This window comes from Astatotilapia calliptera, chromosome 9 (assembly GCF_900246225.1).
Source record: "Astatotilapia calliptera chromosome 9, fAstCal1.2, whole genome shotgun sequence".
In the NCBI taxonomy this organism is placed as follows: Eukaryota; Metazoa; Chordata; class Actinopteri; order Cichliformes; family Cichlidae; genus Astatotilapia; species Astatotilapia calliptera.
In genome coordinates this window covers 32580568-32604027 of record NC_039310.1, presented here as the reverse complement: position 1 = coordinate 32604027, position 23460 = coordinate 32580568, and the positions used below count along the sequence as shown (strand labels likewise).

At 43.9% G+C, this 23460-nt stretch overlaps 1 long non-coding RNA gene across 1 annotated transcript; it reads left to right on the top strand.

Moving 5' to 3' along the window:
- Positions 1 to 3510: 3510 nt before the first annotated feature.
- Positions 3511 to 23436, top strand: LOC113029622 (uncharacterized). Its single transcript, XR_003273447.1, has 3 exons — positions 3511 to 3533; positions 8711 to 8817; positions 23406 to 23436. It is a non-coding gene; the product is annotated as an uncharacterized LOC113029622 (long non-coding RNA).
- The last annotated feature ends 24 nt before the right edge of the window (positions 23437 to 23460 follow it).

Genomic DNA, 23460 nt, shown 5'->3' with positions numbered 1-23460 from the left:
CAGACTTCAGCCACTGCACAGAGACCTGCCATCTTCAGAAGTTTTCTGATGACTCTGCGGTGGTTGGATGCATCAGCAGGGATGATGAGACAGAGTACCGGGCTGTGGTCGACTCCTTTGTCACGTGGTGTGAGCAGAATCATCTGCAGCTCAACGTGGCAAAGACCAAGGAACTGATCGTGGACTTCAGGAAGACCAGGAAACACTTGACCCCTGTTTCAATCCAGGGGGTCAGTGTTGACATTGTGGAGGACTATAAATACCTTGGAGTACACATTGACAATAAACTGGACTGGGCTAAAAACACCACAGCACTTTACAGGAAGGGCCAGAGTCGTCTCTATTTTTTGAGGCGACTGAGGTCCTTCAACATCTGCCAGAAAATGCTGAGGATTTTCTATGAGTCTGTGGTGGCCAGTGCGATCCTCTATGCTGTTGCATGCTGGGGGAGCAGGCTGAGGGTCGCAGATGCCAACAGACTTAATAAACTGATCCGTAAGGCCAGCAATGTTGTGGGGATGGAGCTGGACTCCCTCAAGGTGGTGTCGGAGAGGCGGATGCTGTCCAAGATAAAGACAATGTTGGATAACACCTCCCACCCACTCCATGACATGTTGGTCAGTCACAGGAGCTCGTTCAGTGAGAGACTGAGATTACCGAAAAGCACCACTGAACGACACAGGAAATCATTCCTGCCTGTGGCCATCTCCCTGTACAACGCATCCACTTAACACACTGTTTGCTGCTACAACTACACATGTTTCTTTTCCAACTATTTATTTATGAGTGACTTATGTATGTATGTATGTATATATATGTATATATTGTACTATTCTTAGTTAGCGTATTGTCTGTCTTGTCTTAATGTTGGTTTAAAATGGAGCACTGTAACAAAAAATAATTTCCCCCAGGGATCAATAAAGTATTCTGATTCTGATTCTGATTCTGACCTGCTGAAACCACATTCATCTTCTCGGGGTTTAAGGTCATTAGATCAGAGACTGCTGGTGGTACCGCGCACTCGTTTTAAAACTCGTGGTGATCGGGCCTTTCAGACTGTAGCACCACGGTTGTTGAATTTTCACTCCATTGATTATTTTAAGAAACAGCTGAAGACATTTTTATTTAGAAAAGAATTTGATTAATTTCTTCTTATGCTGTTTTTATTGTTTTATTGTTTTACATTGTTTTATTTACAGTTATATTGTTTTTATATTCCCATTTTCTGTGTTGTAAAGCACTTTGTGATTTTTATCTGTGAAAAGCGCTATATAAATAAATTTTACTTACTTACTTACTGTCACAACTTTCAAATACAAAGTTGTTATGGAGTCTGTCACATTCCCCCCCTTTTTTCTTTTTTTTTTCCCCTTTATTTATTTATCCTTCTTATTTCATTGTACTGTATATTGTTACTCTTATTTTCCTTGTATGTCTACTGTACAAACTGAACTGGAATGACTGACCTTTCGCTTTATGGTTTCAATAAAGTTTGGAAAAGAAAAAAACAACCTCTTCGGCCGCTCCCGTCTGCGGTATTTTGCGGCACAATTCTCCACACCCACTGCCGCGCTATGAATTGTGGGATATATGGGACCACGAAGCGTGCACCGGACCATGCTTGATATTTGGGGAAGTCGACGGCGCATTTGGAGCACACTTTGAATTGGGACAGCTATCGTCGCGTGGCGGTGACATAACCGCACTTAAAATGCGTACTTCAAGCGTGCAGTCGCTGGTCGTGTCCAAATTCATGGATTGCATCCTCCTGAGGCCGCATTTGTAGACCGATTACGTCACAGCGACGCGCCGAAGGCTGTCCAAATTCGTAGACTCCTCCGAATGCAGCCGACAAATGCGTCCTCCTTTTCCCCGAATTTGAAGGATGGGTCGGGTGTGTCCTTCGTGGCCTACCATATCCCAGAATTCATAGCGCGGCTCAGCCAAACTCCAGTTTCCAACAATGGCGGTCGCTACTAAGTTTTAAAATTACTCATACTAATCTTTCTGTGTCACAAAATAAACTTTTAACATATTTTCAGGCGAGAAAGTAGCTGTGTAAACATCAAATATCTGCTCGGTTTATCAAGGTATCGCATATTTGCAAAAGTGCTTCGACGTTTTCGGAGACGTCTGCTACCCACCAGCTCGATAGCTAGCCGGGAGCTCGAGAACGGCACAACTCCCGGCACATCATTTTCAGATCACCGCGGACTATCGCTGCTCGGGTTAAACGTAATATATAAGTCACTTAGACAACCTAAAAATGTTATTGTTGGGCTTTTTTTCAGTGTTTTGTTTGTTCGTGAGTAAATCGGTTTGGCTGAGATTAAAGTTATTAGATTAGATTAGATAAAATAAAACTTTATTAATCCCCCGGGTGGGTTCCTCCTTGGTTTTTACACAGCTGACTAAACGTGAAACAGAAAACTGATTAAACAGAAGTATGAGACAGTCGAGAATTTACACCAGTGTCCTGTTATATTTTAGATAGCAAGGAGCAGACGGCTGAGTTTATTAAACTCCACCGAGACAGCGGTGACGCTAATCAGAAGGCTAGACCGTCCAATTTCACGGCCGTTTACTTCTGGCCTACCCGATCTTCTGAGGACCCGGCCCACGTAGACCGCGAAGGCTGGGTCCTCAGGAGGATGCAGCCCATGAATTTGGACACGACCTCTTTCTCATTTATTTTGGTCATGCTTATACACTAATCTTTTCTGGCAAGAATTTTGTGTTTTTGTTGTTTCCTTTATCTTTTCTGAGTTCTCTCTTTGTTACGAGAAAATATTGTTTGGTTTCTTTAAGTACCCCATGCACAGGGCGAACGAATTTTATTTGATTAACTTATTGATATTATTGGCTAAATTTCATATACATAAGTCAAAATTTTCTAACGCAAAACCATCCTTTCGGTGCTTTTTAAATGAAACCAAACAATATGTTAAAACCATACAACATTCTCAAAAGAATGTGTCTATTTTGCTTTCTTATACGAATCCCCTGACATTGTGTTTGCTATTTTGTATCTGTATATCTGTATTTTGTGCTTTGTCAATAAAAAAAAAGAAAAGCGTGCAGTCTCTTAATTGGGACACAGCCTACGTCTAATGGGAGGGGGCGTGGTCCTCTTCCCGTGACACCACGCTGCAAAGCCCTATGGGAGGTCCGCAATAGACGTGTGCTCAAACACGTGACCGCACAGCTACAAACCACAGCAGAGCAGGAAGAAGGGGGCGGAGCAAAGTGTGTGTGCAGGAGAGAAGCAGAGAGAGAAGCAGAGAGAGCTGCTTATACGTGAAACGGGAGTAAAGCGTTGAACTTAGAGGAGAGAAACGAACTAAAGTATCGATCATAAACCACTACCAAAGTCCTGATCGATATCTGCATCGATCTGCCCACCCTTGTCTCCTGGATCGTAGCTGAGATCAGCGTGAACCACGTGGGTCTCTGCTCCCTGATCTGTTTCCTGTGTTTGGAAAGAGTTGCAGCTTCATCGCGGAGTTTCTCTCGGTTTGTGGGCTCATCTAAAGGTAAGCACCGAGCTAACTTTACTGTGAGTTCAGTTCATGTTGAGTTTAGCTCCTGAATGAGGTCTTCTGCTGCTCTCCTCGGTGTCTGTTCACAGTTTATTGTGAACACGTTGAGAGAAGAGTGAGAGAGTGTTTGGAGAAAAACACCAACTAATCATTAGCTCAGCATGCTGGGAGAAGTTGGAGCAGAAAAGTCTTTTCATTGTCCCTGCAGCTGTTTTTCTGCCTGCACCAAACCTCTACAGCCTCATTTCTATTTGTATGGACTCAAATGTCGTCATAAATATTTTGTACTTGTAAATCAAATGCGTATTTGTGCATTGAGTTTTGCAACTTTGCAAATAAGCATTAAGACTATATGTATTTAAGATAAGATAAGATAAGATAAGATAACCTTTATTAGTCCCACACGTGGGAAATTTGTTTTGTCACAGCAGGAAGTGGACAGTGCAAAAGTTATGACGCAAAAATTAGAATACAATAAGAATAAATACAGTACACAGCTGTACAGAATAGAATAAAATAATATACTATATACAGTAGAATAAAATAGAATAAAAATATACAATAAGATAAAAATAGAATACGAATGCTATATACAACTGAGTAAAAATACAACGATGCCAGAAAAGATTATTGCACTTAGTGTTATTGCACATGTATGGATGTGTGTGCTTGATCAGTTAAAGTCTTTATTATGGAGTCTGACAGCAGTGGGGAGGAAAGACCTGCGAAATCTCTCCGTCCCACACCGTGGGTGCCGCAGTCTCCCACTGAAGGAGCTGCTCAGTGCTGTCACAGTCTGCTGCATGGGGTGGGAGACGTTGTCCAACAGGGATGACAGCTTAGCCGCCGTTCTCCTGTCACTCACCACCTCCACTGGGTCCAGAGGGCATCCTAGGACAGAGCTGGCCCTTCGGATCACCCTGTTCAGTCTCTTCCTGTCCCCAGCAGAGATGCTGCCGCCCCAGCAGACCACACCATAAAAGATAGCAGAAGCCACCACAGAGTCATAGAAGGTCTTCAGGAGTGGGCCCTCCACCCCAAACGACCTGAGTCTCCGCAGCAGGTACAGCCTGCTCTGCCCTTTCCTGTAGAGGGCGTCTGAGTTATGAGTCCAGTCCAGTCTGTTGTTCAGATGAACACCAAGGTACCTGTAGCTGTCCACAGCCTCAATGTCCATACCCTGGATGTTCAGTGGTTGCAGTGGAGAATGCTTGTGCCTGCGGAAGTCTACCACCAGCTCCTTGGTTTTACTGGCGTTGATCTGGAGGTAGTTCAGCTGGCACCAGTCCACAAAGTCTTGAGTCAGTCCTCTGTACTCCTTGTCGTCCCCATCAGTGAGGAGGCCGACTATTGCAGAGTCATCAGAGAACTTCTGCAGGAAGCACTGGGTGGAATTGTGGGAGAAGTCTGCAGTGTAGATGGTGAAGAGGAACGGAGCCAGAACCGTTCCCTGTGGGGCCCCCGTACTGCAGACGACCCTGTCCGACACACAGCCCTGAATCCTCACATACTGTGGTCGGTCGGTGAGGTAGTCCAAAATCCAGGTAGTGAGGTGATGGTCCACTCCAGAGTTCTCCAGCTTGTCCTTCAGAACCGAGGGAAGAATAGTGTTGAAGGCACTGGAGAAATCAAAGAACATGATTCTCACAGTGCTTCCAGCGGTCTCCAGGTGAGCGAGGGAACGATGTAGGAGGTGAATGACGGCATCATCCGCTCCAATGCCAGGCTGGTAGGCAAACTGTTAAACTGTTAAATCCTAACAGTATCTGTAACCAGATATTAACAGAAAAATTTGTAACACTTGGAAATATTTTTTATACACATAGACAAATTCTCATCTGTAGATGCACAAAAGTAAAATGTTCACATATTTTGGTTTACAAAGTTACAAATACGCATTTGATTACCAAGTACAAAATATTTATGACTGTTGGGTCTGTGTTCCCACAGGCCCCGCTAGTTTAGAGACTTGTTCCTCATGAAGAGCGAAATCAAGACAGAACATCTGTCCCCCCCCTTGGTTACAAACACAAGGCTGTGTGTGTGTGTGTGTGTGTGTGTGTGTGTGTGTGTGTGTGTGTGTGTGTGTGTCCTCACCAAAAGGATCATAAAAGCAGGAAGCAACATCGGACAGAATCTTCACAAGGGATTTGCTCATGATAAAACACTACAGCCTCTTCCCAGAACCTCGAGAGGCTGGGGAGGGGGACATAGGAATGTCTTGATCCTATAGTTTGAATCAAGACTTTATAAATTTAAGAAGCACAATGACAACATTCAACAATTTGACTTAACAATGACCACAATTTGAGCCTCAATATTTCAAGTGATAACAGGAAAGTGTGTGTTCTTGATTTTACTACCTGGTGGGATCCACTTTAAAGTTGTCCATAAAATTTAAATGATTAATTTTACAAAAATGAAAGCAATATATCACTGACATATGAATATGAACTTCTTCACAAATAAAATTTTTTAGAGAAAAAATTACCAATAATCATCCCACAGATGTAATATTATCTACAGCTACTCTTAGTACCATTGATGTTAAGTTAGACTCTCAAGCTGGCTGTAGTTAAACCTTTACTCAAAAAGCCATCTCTAGACCCAGCAGTCTTAGCTAATTATAGGCCAATCTCCAACCTTCCTTTCATATCAAAAATCCTTGAAAGAGTAGTTGTCAAACAGCTAACAGATCATCTGCAGATGAATGGTTTATTTGAAGAGTTTCAGTCAGGTTTCAGAGCTCATCACAGCACAGAAACAGCTTTAGTGAAGGTTACAAATGATCTTCTTATGGCCTCTGACAGTGGACTCATCTCTGTGCTTGTCCTGCTAGACCTCAGTGCAGCGTTCGATACTGTCGACCATAATATCCTATTAGAGCGATTAGAACATGCTGTAGGTATTACAGGTACTGCGCTGCAGTGGTTTGTATCATATCTATCTAATAGACTCCAGTTTGTGCATGTAAATGGAGAGTCCTCTTCACACACTGAGGTTAATTATGGAGTTCCACAGGGTTCAGTGCTAGGACCAATTCTGTTTACATTATACATGCTTCCCTTAGGCAGTATCATTAGAAGACATAGCATACATTTTCACTGCTATGCTGATGACACCCAGCTCTATCTGTCCATGAAGCCAGATGACACACACCAATTAGTTAAACTGCAGGAATGTCTTAAAGACATAAAGACCTGGATGGCCGCTAACTTTCTGCTTCTTAATTCATATAAATCTGAGGTTATTGTACTCGGCCCTGAAAATCTTAGAAATATCGTATCTAACCAGATTCTTACTCTGGATGGCATTACCTTGGCCTCCAGTAACACTGTGACTGCTCCTCACATACAAGGTCTTAAATAATCAGGCCCCATCTTATCTTAACCCTTTAGAGCCGATCAGAGCGGACACGCTCTGTTTTGCGTAACTATTTTTAAATCCCAGTAGCACTGCAACCACGTAAGCTAGCGCAAAAATTTTTTTTGCATATGAAACCGGAGGAGTTGTACTTGCATCTCATGCCATCAGCTTGTCCTAGGTCACGGTTTCCTTCCACATAAAGCTTTGCAAAAACTGCATAAAAAGCGCTTGCAGGAACAAAAACATGATATTCCAGAAACACGCTTTGCCAATCCGATCAGCTGTTCATAACACTTCCTACGTTGGAATAGACGTCAGCGCGAACTTTTGCATTTCCGCCATTACCTGCCCGAAACCGGAAGTGACGTCATTTTCGCGGAAATGTAGTCTTTTTTTATGATCAGGGCCTCAGGGCATATACTGGTCTTTTTAAAAGTTATCTTTGACTTTATGCCTTTCTGTGTCGTTTCTGGGATGCTTAGGACTCATATTGCACTGTTGGAAATAGTTTATTTTGATGCATATGCTGCTTTTTTGCAAATTTGCAGTATAATATTTATTTTCGTTTTTCCTACAGTATATGAAAATTGGTGTATTTCAAAAATAAAATTATGAAGACACTCAAAATTAATTTCCTGTGGTGGGAAACTACTTTGTGCAACTTTTTTGTATTTACAGTTTTGAGGGATAAGCCTCTTAAATTTCTCTAACTACAAATATATGTTAAAAAAGAAAAAAACGCTTTTCAATTTTTTTGTAGTTTATTGCACTTTTTTGCAATTTATGTAATTACTATGCACTTAATGAATACATATTATTAAAATCTGGGCTATAATGGTTGTATTGATGTATAGCAACTTGAAATGCTCCCAAAAATGGCTCCACAGCATGTAAAAATATAATATAAGCTCTGGCGGACTTGGTTCTATGGTAGGTCTTAAAGGGTTCATGACCTTGTAGTACCATATCACCCTATTAGAGCACGTCGCTCTCGCTCTGCAGGCCTACTTGTTGTTCCTAGAGTATTTAAAAGTAGAATGGGAGGGAGAGCCTTCAGTTTTCAGGCCCCTCTTCTGTGGAACCAGCTTCCAGTTTGGATTCAGGAGACAGACACTATCTCTACTTTCAAGATTAGGCTTAAAACTTTCCTTTTTGCTAAAGCATATAGTTAGGGCTGGACCAGGTGACCCTGAATCCTCCCTTAGTTATGCTGCAATAGATGTAGGCTGCCGGGGGATTCCCATGATGCATTGAGTTTTTCCTTTCCAGTCACCTTTCTCACTCACTATTTATTAACAGACCTCTCTGCATTGAATCATATCTGTTATTAACCTCTGTCTCTCTTCCACAGCATGTCTTTATCCTGTCTTCCTTCTCTCACCCCAACCGGTCGCAGCAGATGCCCCCGCCCCTCCCTGAGCCTGGTTCTGCCAGAAGTTTCTTCCTGTTAAAAGGGAGTTTTTCCTTCCCACTGTCGCCAAAGTGCTGCTCATAGGGGGTCATATGATTGTTGGGTTTTTCTCTGTATCTATGAAGCGCCTTGAGGCGACTTTTGTTGTGATTTGGCGCTATATAAATAAAATTGAATTGAATTGACATACAAATGAGGAAAAGAGCTCAGCTTTCTGTTGTGCTTCTAAATACTGTAGGAACCGCAAGTAAGCCTGCAGTGTGAGAGCAAAGTGCTCTAATGGGATAGTGTGATGCTATGAGATCTCTAAGCTATGATGGGGCCTGATCAGTCAAGACTCCGTCCTCTGTTCTTGTTTCACTGTGATGTTACAAAGATCTGTTTTGTGTCCCAGCTGATCAGCAGGAGGAGAAGAGTCTGACGGAGCACCAGACGAACATTTTCAACCATTCGGACTCAGCTCAGCCACTACAGTGGACAAAAATGTCATCAACACAAAAGGTGAAGAACCTATCACTTTTATTGAAACTGTGCACTTCATCAGCGGATGCTTGTTTGTCAAGATTGAAAAGGATTCAAGAAGAAGTTTGTCATTTCGTATGGTATTACCCAGGCTGAAATGAAAGTGTTTCTCACCAGCATCTACAGTGCAATAATCAATACAACTAAAAAGAAAAATGGTTTGACAAACAGTAAAAAGGCAGTAATAAATCACAATAAAAAGGGGTAAATAACATAAAATCTTAATTCATAAACAAACTCCAGTCCAAATACTCACACTCATACAGGTAGCTTCAGCCCTTTCACAGAAGGGGATAATTAAATTAAGTAGTGTGTGTATCTGGGGAGTATATTGTATGCTGTGTGTGTGTGTGTGTGTGTGTGTGGATAGGAGGCATCAGAGTATAGCTGTGCTAATAGCTGAATGTATGGTTATTGGGTGCAGTCCTGCTTTTCTGAGTCTCCCGAGGGAGTGCAGACGCTTTTGTGCTTTTTTTGATAACTGCTGTTGTATTAATGAAGAAGGACGGTTCATCAGCAAGGTGCACACCCAGGAACTTAACACTGCTGACCCTCTCCACAGCAGCACCCTCTATGGTGAAGTCTGTGTGGTGATCTCTGCCAGACTTCCTGAAATCGATCACCATCTCTTTTGTTTTGTCCACATTGTTGGTGAGATTACGGGATCTACACCACACTTCAAGCTGCTCCACATCTATTCTATAAGTGGTCGTTGTCAGTGATGAGACCAACCACAGTTGTTGTCTGCAAATTTCAACAATATGATTAGCACAGAGTCTGGCTTACAGTAATGTGTGAGCAGACTGAACAGCAACGGGCTCAGGACACCCCCCAGAGGAAAGTCTGTGCTCAACAAGATGGTCTTTGATGTGTGGCTGCCCACCTTGACTGTCTGTTGCCGCTTTTCAAGAAGCTGAAAACCCACTTGCAGGTTGCAAGGTCCACGCCTGATAGCATCAGCTTTTCCAACTGCTGCAGAATGATCGTGTTAAAAGCTGAGCTGAAGTCGATGAAAAGGACTCTGGCAGAGGGGTGTTCTTCCTCTCCAGGTGTGACAGCATAACATGGAGTGTGGCAGAGAGAGGTCACCTTCTGTAGATCGGTTGGTCCTGTATGCAAACTGAAGGGGATCCAGGTCTATTTGGAGACTGTTCATGATGTGCTTCAAGACCAGCCGCTCGAGGCATTTACTCACAATTGGTGTCCCTTGTCATTGGGGGAGGGGGCTTGTAGTACGTAATGTGTTGGAAGCCCTGCCACAGCATCGTTCCTCACACTGTGTTGAGAAGCGCTCCACAGTCTGATATTGTTGTCAAGGGAGCAGACATTGGCCGGCAACTGTGTCCGTACGTCTGGCTTGTATTGGTTAGCAGCTAGCCTCGCATTAGCTCCTCTATGCTTACCCTGCTTCTGTATCCTATCACACCGCTTTCTGTGTTTCCTCCTGGGTGTTGCTCAGAAAGAAAAGAAAGAAAAAGAAAAGAAAAACAAACAAAACACCTGGATCACCTGTATGGAGAAAAAAAAATTGTGCAGCACGCAAGATAGACAGCGCACAATGTGCTTTGAGGCAGCAGGAAAGAAAGGTGTAGTCCGTGTCTGTGAACACCGGTGTGTACACCTGTGTGCATAGCTGTGTGGATCAGCATGCTTGTATTCCAAAGGTTTCTCCATGTAACGATCTGCTAGGAAGTGTGGGGAGCCATAGCGCCGTCCCCCAGGGTATGAAGCAGGTATGGAGGAGGTCCAGGCCCCAGATATCCAGAGGCCCCAGAGTACAAGGACCCAAGGAGGCCCACCAAAAGGGGGGGAACCGTGCCACCCTCCTGGGAAGAGCTGAGTAGAGCCCCAAACGAGAGGTCACCCAGCAGCTACGGAGCAGAGGCCAGAGGGGGTTGCAGTGGCGTGCCCGCGGGCTCTGTCGGCAGCCAGCTGCGGCAGAGAGGACCGAGCTTCAGGCCCAGAGGGCAGAGGCCTGAGGGCATCCCATCCCCCGGAAGGGGTCCAGCCGGGCCACAGGCGCCAGGCCCCGCCAATCGGCCAACAGCAGTGAGCCGGTACATACATGAGCGCCCAGCCCCAGACGACAAGGACCACCAACACACCAACGTCTGAGGGCATCAGCCACCGGCAGGGAGTGTGGTGAGGGGAGATAGGCCTCCATACTTAGGAGGGCCTGAGATGTACCCAGAGAGGTTGAGTCTAAGACCCAACCTGACATATAGACACAGACGAACAGGCGCACGCGGATACAAACGTGCATTCCCACCCCATGTGCACAACCAAATACTCGGCACTCACCCAACGTGTAGACAGACACAAATAGACACTGCACAGACAGTCGCACTCCCCAAACATACTCTATATCCCAGGTCCAGGTACCCCCACCCCCAGAGGGGCAAGCCGCACCTAAACCCAGGAGATGTAACCCTTCTCTCTGGGGTGGAGGCAAGCGTACCACCTCCTTATCTGCAGTAGTAGGGAGGCCCCGCATCCCAGACCCCAATCTGACGGCCAGCACCTCCTCCCAGCGCCCCAGCCCTGACGTCTAACAGAACCGGGGTGAGTGAAGACCCAACACCTCCCTAAGCCCACTCATATGTAGTGTTGCTGTGTGCTGTTCTAAAGTGCATTTAAAACACAGGAGAGCATGGTACTTGCTTCCTCTCAGAGAGCAGCACGGCTCTTCCCGAAAACCCTTAGTGTCTATATGCATTTAAAATTGAGGGTAGGGCAACAGCACCAGAGGTGGGTTGGAATACACAGACCATCCTTTGGATGCTGTAAAACGTGCCCACCCCCAAGGCCCTATATGTATGTGTTATGTGAGAGTGTGAGTAATGTGGATGTCTAGGTTGCAGAATAAAATTGAGGCACAGGCAGCCAGAAGGGGACAGAGGGGGAGTGCCTCCCCTGCACCTTGGTGACATACCTGCACTCCAAGCCCTGTGTGTGTGGGTGTGGTAGAGCGGGAATAGGGAGGCAGCTTAGGATGGGGAGGGAAGAAAGGGAGGGGCATGCGGCCCCTCCCTGGGGCCAGCTCCCCCGCTGACCCCAGTAGGCACCCCCACACTCTGGAACCCACCAGGGCAAGGGGGCCCAGGCCCATCCGGAACGGGGCCCGCAGCAGCAGCACCGCCCAGCCCCACAGAGTCCGGAGCAGCCCACCCGACTCCATCCCAGAGAAAACTGCACCCACCCCATCATCCAGTCATCTCCCAAACTACACAAGACAATAGACACCCAGGTTGAATTCATTCTCCACCTCTCTTATATCGCTCCCCCCACGTGCAGAGTGAGCTCCTGTAGAGAGGAGACCACCTGCAAAGATATAACAGCCTCCCCACCAGTTAGAGAGCCCCCTAGTTGGGCCGATGCACCAGAGGTCCCCTGCACTGGGGCTGAGCCCCCCTGCACCCACCCGCCCACAGCTCTGGCGACACAACAGCCAGGACCCAAGCCCCCAAGGCCCAGCAAGCACCCCAGACCGGGGGACGGAGCACCCCCAAGCCTCCACGCCCGTCCCGGACCCAGGCTACCAGACCAGTAACCAACGTCCGCCAGCACAGACCCTCCCCCATCTCTTCAAGACGAATGTGATCTATTAGATGGTTTTTATATTGGTTAGAATTAAGATTATTTTTATTTTTCCAGTTAATGAGGACCATTTTCTTGGCTATGCATAGGGCCGTAAAAACAACGTGGGCTGTGTTTATTTCTGCAGTGACCTCATCCAAGTTGCCCAGCAAGCATACTAATGGGGAGGCTGGAATGTTACATTTCAGACACTTTGATAAGTCTTCACATAACTCACGCCAAAACGTCTGAACTAGTGGACAGAACCAAAGAGCGTGGATGTAATTGTCCGGTGTATTTGCTGTGCAGTGTGAGCAGTTGTTGGAAGGCGTATAGCCCATCTTGAACATCCTATGACCAGTATAGCGCACTCTGTGTAATATTTTGTGTTGTATTAATTGGAAACTGGGATTTCTGATCCATTGAAAGGTTTTTAAGCATATCTGAGACCAAAGGTTTGGGTCTAAGCTGATCGATAAATCTGCTTCCCATTTTGCAGTAGGAAGGGATATTGATTCATCTACTTTAGAAAGTGTTTGTAAGTAAAGTTTTGTAATATGTCCGGATTGTTCCAGATAGGTGTACGTTTGCATGGGATTAATGAAGACTCTGTCATTTTTAGAAACTCCCACCATGCTGTCAGAGAAGAGCTGATGCTGACGCTTTTAAAGCATTCATGTTGTTTGATGTTTGAGCTGATAAATGGTAGGTCTGAAATTTCTAGGTTATTACATAGGGCCTGTTCTACATCTATCCAAGGTTCATCTAAGAGGGTGTGTTTAAACCATCTAGAGTTGAACTGAAGCCTGTTGGCTAAAAAATAGTGATTAAAGTTAGGCAGATCTAATCCTCCTTTATCCTTGGTCTTTTGCAGTGTTTTTAAGCTGATACGTGGGGGTTTATCTTTCCAAAGGAATTTAGAAATATACGAGTCTAGAGATCTGAACCAATCTTGTGATGGCTTATTTGGGATCATTGAAAATAAATAGTTTATTTTTGGCAAGACCATCATTGTTATAGCGGCGACCCTTCCCATGAGTGATATGGGTAAAGATTTCCATCTAGCCAGATCAACTTCTACTGTCTTTAACCCTTTAAAGCCGGTCGGAGTGGACACGCTCCATTTTGCGTAACTATTTTTAAATCCCGGTAGCTCTGCAACCAAGTAAGCTAACGCAATAATTTTTTTTGCATATGAAACCGGAGGAATTGTACTTACATCTTATGCCATCAGCTTGTCCTAGGTCACAGTTTCCTTCCACATATAGCTTTGCAAAAACTGCATAAAAAGCGCTTGCAGCACCAAAAACAAAATATTTCAGAAACACGCTTTGCCGATCCGATCAGCTGTTCATAACACTTCCTACGTCCATCAGCGTGAACTATCCCATGTCCGCCATGACCTGCCCGAAACCGGAAGTGACGTCATTTTGCGGAAATGTAGTTTTTTGCCATCAGGGCCTCATGAGCCTATACTGGTGTTTTTAAAAGTTATATTTGACTTTATGACTTTCTGTGTCATTTCTGGGATGCTTAGGACTCATATTGCACTGCTGGAAATAGTTTATTTTGATGCATATGCTGTTTTCTTTGCAAATTTGCATTATAATATTTATTTTCGTTTTTCCTACAGTATATGAAAATTGGTGTATTTCAAAAATAAAACTAAGAAGACACTCAAAATTAATTTCCTGTGGTGGGAAACTAGTTTGTGCAACTTTTTTGCATTTACAGTTTTGAGGGATATGCCTCTTAAATTTCTCTAACTAGAAATATATGTTAAAAAAACGATTTTCAATTTTTTTTGTAGTTTATTGTACTTTTTTGCAATTTATGTAATTACTATGCACTTAATGCATACATATTATTAAAATTTGGGCTATAATGGTTGTATTGATGTATAGCAACTTGAAATACTCCCAAAAATGGCACTACAGCATGTAAAACTATAATATAAGCTCTGGCGGACTTGGTTCTATGGTAGGTCTTAAAAGGTTAAAAGTGGGATGTGGTTTAATTTAGTTAATTCTGAAAGTTTAGGAGAGACATTAATACCTAAATATTTTATATTTCCAGATTGCAGTGGGGAAGGAGAAGAATTATGGAAGGAGCAATTAATCGGAAGGACTGTTGATTTTGACCAGTTAATTGAATAATGCATGTGCAAAAAAATTGGGGGGGGGGTGTAGAGGAAAAACATTATATATGTATATGTAGTATATACACTGGGTGAATGTGCAGCAGTAGCTGCAAGCAGGTGAATTCTGTACATTAATATGAATAGACATCTGACTATTTTACAGGATAGACAATATAAACATATTTAAAATTAAAGGAATTGAAATGTACATTGTGCCTTGGTTTAGTGTCTGGAAGAGAGTCCTGTCTCAGTCAATTATAGATGATGTGAGAGGGCGGGTGTGTGTGTTTAGGGCACGGATGGCTTGGGGATAGAAGCTCCTCATCAGTCTCTCTGTCCTTGCCCGGAAGATGCGGAACCTTCTACCAGATTGCAGAAGTTGGAACAGTTTGTTGCCAGGATGGGACGGGTCCTTCAGTATCTGCGCTGCTCTAGTCCGGCATCTCCTGGTGTAGGTGTCCTGAAGCGGGGGGAGAGCAATCCTGCAGCAGCGTTCTGCTGTACGGATCACTCTCTGGAGAGCTTTTTGGTCCTTCACACAGCTGTTCCCAAACCACGATGTCATGTTCTGTGTGAGGATGCTCTCCACAGCGCCTGTATAGAAAATCCTGAGGATCTTTGGAGAGACCCTGAACTTCCTCAGTTGTCGTAGGTGATACAGGCGCTGCCTAGCCTTTTTGGTCTGGACCTGAATGTGGGCAGCCCATGTCAGGTCTGAGGAGATGTGGACACCAAGATACTTGAAGGACTGCACCCTCTCCACTGGAGCTCCATTGATGATAATGGGCTTGTAGTCTCTGTGCTGACCCCTTCTGAAGTCCACCACCAGCTCCTTCGTCTTGCTGACGTTCAGCTGGAGGTGGTTGTCCTGGCACCACGATGCAAGATTCTTCACTTCATCCATGTAGGCCGTCTCATCGTTGTTGGAGATGGCACCCAACACCACTGTGTCGTCAGCAAACTTCACAATGGTGTTGGAGCCATGGGTGGCCACACAGTCTGAAGTGTAGAGGGAGTAGACACTTGAGAAAGAATTTATCAATGCAATTACCCCAGAGAGATTGGTTTGTGAGTTTTGGAGAAAAAGTAACACATCATCTGCATAAAGGCTGATTTTATGTTCTACATTCTTACATTTTATGCCCTTAATTGTTGTAGCCTTTCTAATTGCTGCTGCTAGTGGCTCAATAAAAATTGCAAACAGTGAAGGGGAGAGTGGGCATCCCTGCCTGGTGCCCCTCAGGAGACAGAAGCTGGAGGATGTTTGTTTGGTCATTTGTTCTGACACAAGCTGTTGGGGAATTATATAATATTTTTAACCAGTTTTATTGCTTGAGGGAAATACAGGGTCTTTGCCTGGTTTTAGTAAGAGACTGATATTTGCAGAGTTCATATTTGGTGGTAGTCTACCATTTTCTTTGATTTCCTGCAACATCCTGTGAAAAACTGGTGCCAGAATCGCCCAGAATTCTTTGTAAAAATCTATTGGAAAGCCGTCTGGACCTGAAGCCTTATTATTTGGCATACTTATCAGAGCTTCCTGGAGTTCACCTGGCATCAGTGACGAATCCAGTGCCATTGCTTGGGTGTCTAATAATTTTGGAAGAGTTATGTTGTCAAGAAATTGATCGATTTCATTTTTAGATTGGTTTATTTGTGGTGTATATAAAGTTTCATAGAAATCCCTAAAAAATATGTTTATTTTTTTAAGATCATATATTGTATTCCCAGATAAATCTTTAACAGCACATATAGTTGTTTTTTCTTTATTGATTTTTAACTGGTTAGCAAGAAATTGTCCGGATTTGTTATCGTGTTCATAATTTTGCAGGCAAAGTATTTGTACTAAGATTTTCGTCTTTTTATTAATAATTTCTTTTAATTCTAGTTTTGTTTTGCGTATTTTGTTTAATATTTCTTGATCTTGGTGTGACACATAGGCTTTTTCTAAGAATTTGATGTTTTTTGATGTTTTTTTTTCTAGTTCCTGAATATTTTTGTTTTCTTCTTTCTTCTTACAGTGGGGCAAAAAAGTATTTAGTCAGCCACCGATTGTGCAAGTTCCCCCCACTTAAAATGATGACAGAGGTCAGTAATTTGCACCAGAGGTACACTTCAACTGTGAGAGACAGAATGTGAAAAAAAAATCCATGAATCCACATGATAGGATTTGTAAAGAATTTATTCGTAAATTAGGGTGGAAAATAAGTATTTGGTCACCTCAAACATGGAAAATCTCTGGCTCTCACAGACCTGTAACGTCTTCTGTAAGAAGCTTTTCTGTCCCCCACTCGTTACCTGTATGAATGACACCTGTTTGAACTCATCATCTGTATAAAAGACACCTGTCCACAGCCTCAAACAGTCAGACTCCAAACTCCGCCATGACCAAGACCAAAGAGCTTTCGAAGGACACCAGGAAAAGTATTGTAGACCTGCACCAGACTGGGAAGAGTGAATCTACAATAGGCAAGCAGCTTGGTGTGAAAAAATCAACTGTGGGAGCAATCATCAGAAAATGGAAGACATACAAGACCACTGATAATCTCCCTCGATCTGGGGCTCCACGCAAGATCTCATCCCGTGGGGTCAAAATGATCATGAGAACGGTGAGCAAAGATCCCAGAACCACACGGGGGGACCTGGTGAATGACCTGCAGAGAGCTGGGACCAAAGTAACAAAGGTCACCATCAGTAACACACTACAACGGCAGGGAATCAAATCCCGCAGTGCCAGACGTGTTCCGCTGCTTAAGCCAGTGCATGTCCAGGCCCGTCTGAAGTTTGCCAGAGAGCACATGGATGATACAGCAGAGGATTGGGAGAATGTCATGTGGTCAGATGAAACCAAAGTAGAACTTTTTGGTATAAACTCAACTCGTCGTGTTTGGAGGAAGAAGAATACTGAGTTGCATCCCAAGAACACCATACCTACTGTGAAGCATGGGGGTGGAAACATCATGCTATGGGGCTGTTTTTCTGCCAAGGGGACAGGACGACTGATCCGTGTTAAGGACAGAATGAATGGGGCCATGTACCGTGAGATTTTGAGCCAAAACCTCCTTCCATCAGTGAGAACTTTGAAGATGAAACGAGGCTGGGTCTTCCAACATGACAATGATCCAAAACACACCGCCCGGGCAACAAAGGAGTGGCTCCGTAAGAAGCATTTGAAAGTCCTGGAGTGGCCTAGCCAGTCTCCAGACCTCAACCCCATAGAAAATCTGTGGCGGGAGTTGAAAGTCCGTGTTGCTCGGCAACAGCCCCAAAACACCACTGCTCTTGAGAAGATCTGCATGGAGGAATGGGCCAAAATACCAGCTACTGTGTGTGCAAACCTGGTAAAGACCTATAGTAAACGTTTGACCTCTGTTATTGCCAACAAAGGTTATGTTACAAAGTATTGGGTTGTATTTTTGTTATTGACCAAATACTTATTTTCCACCCTGATTTACGAATAAATTCTTTACAAATCCTACCATGTGGATTCATGGATTTTTTTTTTCACATTCTGTCTCTCACAGTTGAAGTGTACCTCTGGTGCAAATTACTGACCTCTGTCATCATTTTAGGTGGGGGAACTTGCACAATCAGTGGCTGACTAAATACTTTTTTGCCCCACTGTATGTGATGAGAAAGAAATTATTTTACCTCTCATCATGGCTTTCCCTGCTTCCCAGAAGACAGATGCTGATGTTCCAGGAATGTCATTAAAGCCTAAATATAGAGTCCATTTTTTTTTAAAAGTATTTGATAAACTCTTCGTCTTTGAGCAGTGATATATTAAATCTCCAGTTTTTACTTGGTGTAGTATTATTCTTCTGTATTAGTGTTAAAGATACAGGAGCATGATCGCTGACAGCTATAGGATGAATCTCAGTGTCTGAAATGTTACTCAGCAATGAGCTTGTGAAGAGAAAATTATTTAGAAGATAAAGAAACTCACAACTCAGATATCTATTTTTTACATGCGCATGGGCAGTCAACGGTCCGATCTGCTTTGCACTGATGTGCACAACAGATGAGACACAGAAAAAGCGCCCAGGGCATCCTGAACGTCCTTTATTTATACTTAAAGCAAGTCTCCACAGCAGTAGGAGTGTCATGTATGGAACTCCTTAAAAGGAGAAAGAGAGGGGGAGCGCCAGTCTGTCCATTTAAAACCGGATGTCACCACATTCCTTTTACACATATGGCTTCAATTTCTCTCTCCCTGTGTTGGCTCCAATTCACAACCTCTTCTTCCTTTAAATGAAGCTACAACTTAAGCATAATCACAAAATTAAAAATCTTTCATCAGAGCTGCTGAACAGAAAATAATCCAGACGAGGTTTTTTTTTTTTTTTTTTTTTTTTGTACTCGTTTTTATTCATTTTCAAATTAAACCGTAAGTCTTTTTTTGTAGATGGAATCTTATTTAATGCAACCACAAACCCAAACTCAAAGGGGTCTGGTGATGCCAACCTGTATGGATTGTTGTTAAAACAGTATTCAGTCAGAAGGAAAACAAACGTCTTCTTTCAGCCAGTCAGAGCTGTGCTCGCTGTCCAAGCCTTTTTGTTTCAATCACAAAAACTGGACCAATCCTGGGACAAAAATCAAACACTGCAAAAGCCAAAAAAGAAAAGGTTAAAAACTGTATTTGGTGACTAATCATGTTTGATTCACCCACCAGGTTTGGGAGCGGTTCTGTGGGCCGTAATGTGAATATTTAAGAAATTGGACAATGTTTCTGTTCAGGCATGATGCAAGGTAGTGCTCCTCCAGTCTGCTTTGTAGGCCATTTTGGAAGCAGCAGTCAGGTGAACAGCAGATGTAATTCCATTTTTCGATCTCCAGGCCATCTTTGAAGAAAAGCATGAATGGTATGATGCCGAAAAGCATGAATGATGTGATGCCGACTCCATGGTTAAGTCGGTGGCGCCGCACCGACTTAACCTTTTTAACCTTAAAAAAAGATGGCGCCGGTGCATGTGGCTTGCTGTCTATCACTGCCAGTGTTGTTTGTTTGTTTTGATTTTATTGACTATTGTAATAAATGCCAACTCTCTCTTGGTGTATGATCGCCTAACCGTACTGGATCTCCGACCTTCTGCCAAAGGCTGGGCAAAGTGGAACCAAGCTGGACATAAAACTTTGCCCCCGCTAATATCGGAGATCCCGGCTCACCTGTGCCGTGTTCCAGATCCACCACTCCGGCAAAAGTGCTGACGCCGGGGTCGAAGGGCTGGCTTCCTGGTGAAGCTGAAAGCTTCTTTAAGGTATTCTCTTAAGCCCTTATCCAGAAAACAAGGAGCGGTGCCAAACTCTCGGCGATCGTTGGAACCTGTCTGTACCTGGCTGGTAACTGTCATCTGCCTGGATGGGATGTTCCAGTCCCGCCGGCGTGGTGTGAATCTGCGGAACCTGTGGCCTCTGTGTCGGGCTTCTAGGACGGCTAGTGACGGGGATCCGCCGCTTACCGCCAGAATTGGCCTGGTAAATGCTAGGTCCCTAGCGAACAAAACGTTTATCCTGAAGGATTTCTTCACATCCCGAGGACTGGATTTTCTCTGTGTGTGCAAGACGTGGATGAGCGCTGGGGAGTGCAGCCTCTTCTCAGATCTTCTACCTGGCGATTGCTGTTATTCTAATTCCCCACGTATGTTGGGCCGAGGAAGAGGAATAGCTACGATCTTTTACAGTCATTTTAAATGTAAGAAGCTATCAACCCCGTCGTTCACCAGCTTTGAACTGTCTGTTTGAGTTGGGCTGCTCTCACACAGTGTTGTGTGCGGTGGTTAAAATACAATAAGGACTTTGTGAGTGACTTTGCTGACTTCTTGGCTGAATTCCTGCCAAAATATGATCGTGTTCATATTGTTGGGGATTTTAATATTCACGACTGTTGTCCTGATATGCCCATGGCGAAGGGCTTTTTAAACCTTATTGATTCGTTTAATCTGGTGCAATGTGTGACAGGTCCCACACGTGAACGTGGACACACACTTGATCTTGTTTTATATCATGGCTTTTCTGTTTTTAACATAGATTTGTGATGCTGTGTTTTATGACCACAGTCCTGTGATGTTTGAAGTTCCTCTTGCCTGTGCCTCAGTTAAACCTCGCGCTGCTGCTCAGCACTGTCGTGTTTTTAACTCCTCCACTGCTGAACGCTTTTCATCAAATCTCTCCTTGTGCTCGTTACCTCTCAGTCTCTGTTTCCTGCTCTGCTGTCTTTGACAGGTTTGAGCATGTGACTCTTTCCTTTTTAAAGGAGACTGTTGGTCGTTTTAAGTCTGTAGGGTCTCCAAATGATGCCGTCCCTCCTCAACTTTTAAAAGAGTTGTTACCTACAGTTGGTTCTTTCGTTCTTGAGCTGGTAAACCATAGTCTGACTGTCGTCAGGTGTCGTCCCTAAAGATTTTAAACATGCAGTAGTCAAACCCCTGATTAAAAAACCTGCTCTGGATCCTACAGTTCTTGCAAATTACAGGCCTATCTCCAAACTACCTTTTCTTTCCAAAATTCTTGAAAAGGTAGTTTACAGCCAAATAATGGCCTTCCTGGAAAAGCAAAATGTGTTAGAGGTTTTCCAATCTGGTTTTAAAGCCTTTCATAGCACTGAATCAGCCCTTTTAAAAGTTTTTAATGACATATTTTTAGCGACTGATGCTGGGGACTGTGTTGTTCTTGTGCTTTTAGATTTGACAGCTGCGTTTGATACCGTGGATTATGCCCTTTTATTCTCTCGTTTGGAGCACTGGGTGGGCATTAGGGGCACAGCACTGGAGTGGTTCAGGTCCTACTTGGCGGGGCGAACTTTTTTTGTGTCAGCCTCGGTGACTATGTGTCGTCCTCCACTCCCCTCTTGTGTGGTGTCCCACAGGGCTCAGTTCTAGGCCCCCTCCTCTTCTCTTTATATCTGCTTCCTCTTGGTTCTGTACTGAGAAAGCACGGCATTCCTTTCCACTTTTATGCTGATGACTGTCAGATCTATGTCCCTCTAAAGAAAAAAGGCAGATACCTCACACAGCCATTACTTCAGTGTCTCGATGACATTAAGGCTTGGATGTCTGTTAACTTTTTAAAATTCAATGATAAAAAGACCGAGGTGATGGTTTTTGGCAGCCCCACTGAGACCCCCAATGTGTATGTAAATTCCCTGGCAGAGTATGTTAAGCCAACTGTCACAAACCTGGGGGTCAAAGTGGACTGTGAACTGAAGCTTGATAGTCAAATTAAGGCAGTGGTAAAATCTAGCTTCTTTCACCTCAGGCAGCTGGCAAAAATAAAGCCAATTCTTTCACGGCAGCACTTTGAGACAGTGATCCACACTTTTGTTAGCACTCGGCTGGATTACTGTAATGCACTTTATATTGGGGTGAGCGCATCATATATTAGTCATCTACAGAGGGTGCAAAATGCCGCAGCTCGTCTTTTAACTGGCACTCGAAAGTTTGAGCACATTTCCCCTGTTGTAGCTTCACGTCACTGGCTGCCCATTTCTTTTAGGATTCATTTTAAAATTCTTTTATTTACTTTTAAAACTCTCCATGGCCTAGCTCCATCTTATCTCTCTGAGCTGCTACAGCCTTATACACCCACCCGCTCTCTCAAGTCAGCTGATCAGCTGCTCCTGAAGATACCCAGGACTGGGCGTAAACTTAGAGGAGATCGTGCTTTTGCTGTAGCAGCTCCAAAACTGTGGAACGAGCTTCCTTTAGAGATTAGACAGGCCACTTCTTTATCTGTTTTTAAGTCACTCTTGAAAACCCACCTCTTTACCCTGGCCTTTGACACCACGTGAGATGTTGGTTTTTATTTTTATTTTAGTTGTTTTTAGGTGATTCGATGCTGTTTTATCTTGTTTTTGTTTTAATATAGGGCTGTTTTAATTTTATGTTTTATTTATTTATTTCGCTGCTTTCTGTTATTCTATTGTTTTAACTTATTTTCTGTACAGCACTTTGTTCCTGTGCTGGGTATTTTAAAGTGCTTTATAAATAAAATTGGATTGGATTGGATGGGGCCAGGTAAGCGACCAGAGACAGCTCCATAAGGAGTGGGTTAGCTAAGCCAGTTTTGTCGGTGCTGTCCAACGTCATGTACTGTTCATAGCTGGGTACAGTGATGCAGGTAGACAGAGGTTTGCCACATGATGCACTTAGCTCTCAGACAACGTTTGGGAACATAGGAAGGCAGTTTTTAGATATTGCGGGGTCCAGTTGGAGGAAAAAGCCTGTGAACTGCGACAGCTTCTGAGCTGGCAGAGGAGAGGGCTAGTCCACCTGCAGCTTCTTAGCTACACAGTGAATCAGGGGCTGACTGCCGAAGCAGTGGCGGCACATTGGGGCTGTGCACACGTCATCACAGATCATCTGCCTTAAAGGCGTGAATAAAGGTTTCCTCAGCCAGGACACGTGAGGGCATGATATCCCATAGCACGTGTGTTGTACCGAGTGTATTGACTGAAATCAGAATCAGAATCAGAATACTTTATTCATCCCGAGGGAAATTAGGGGTTACAGCAGGCAGCACGCTAATGGCGCATGCGCACTCACAAAGGAACCTTCTGACCAACTTTACACAAACATCACATTGGGCAGACATGTCAGAAGGTAGGCTGATAGGAAAAAAAACAACGAAAATACACTACATGAGGTAAGAGGAGGAGAAAAAAAACTCCACTCAGACTGAGCTCCTAGTGGGAGAACAGTTTGATAAAAGAAAAAACACCTCAGCACAAAAGCACAAGGAACTACTTCAGCCTTTGGTTTAAAACTACTGTTAATAGAGGAAATTTGAAGGTTGAGTTTATTCCACGACTGCATTTCACTCACTGCCTCTGTTTGTTTCTCTTTCACTGCAGGACCAACATGGAGCGAGAAGTCAGCGCTCTCAGGAGGCCGACAAACCTCACAGAA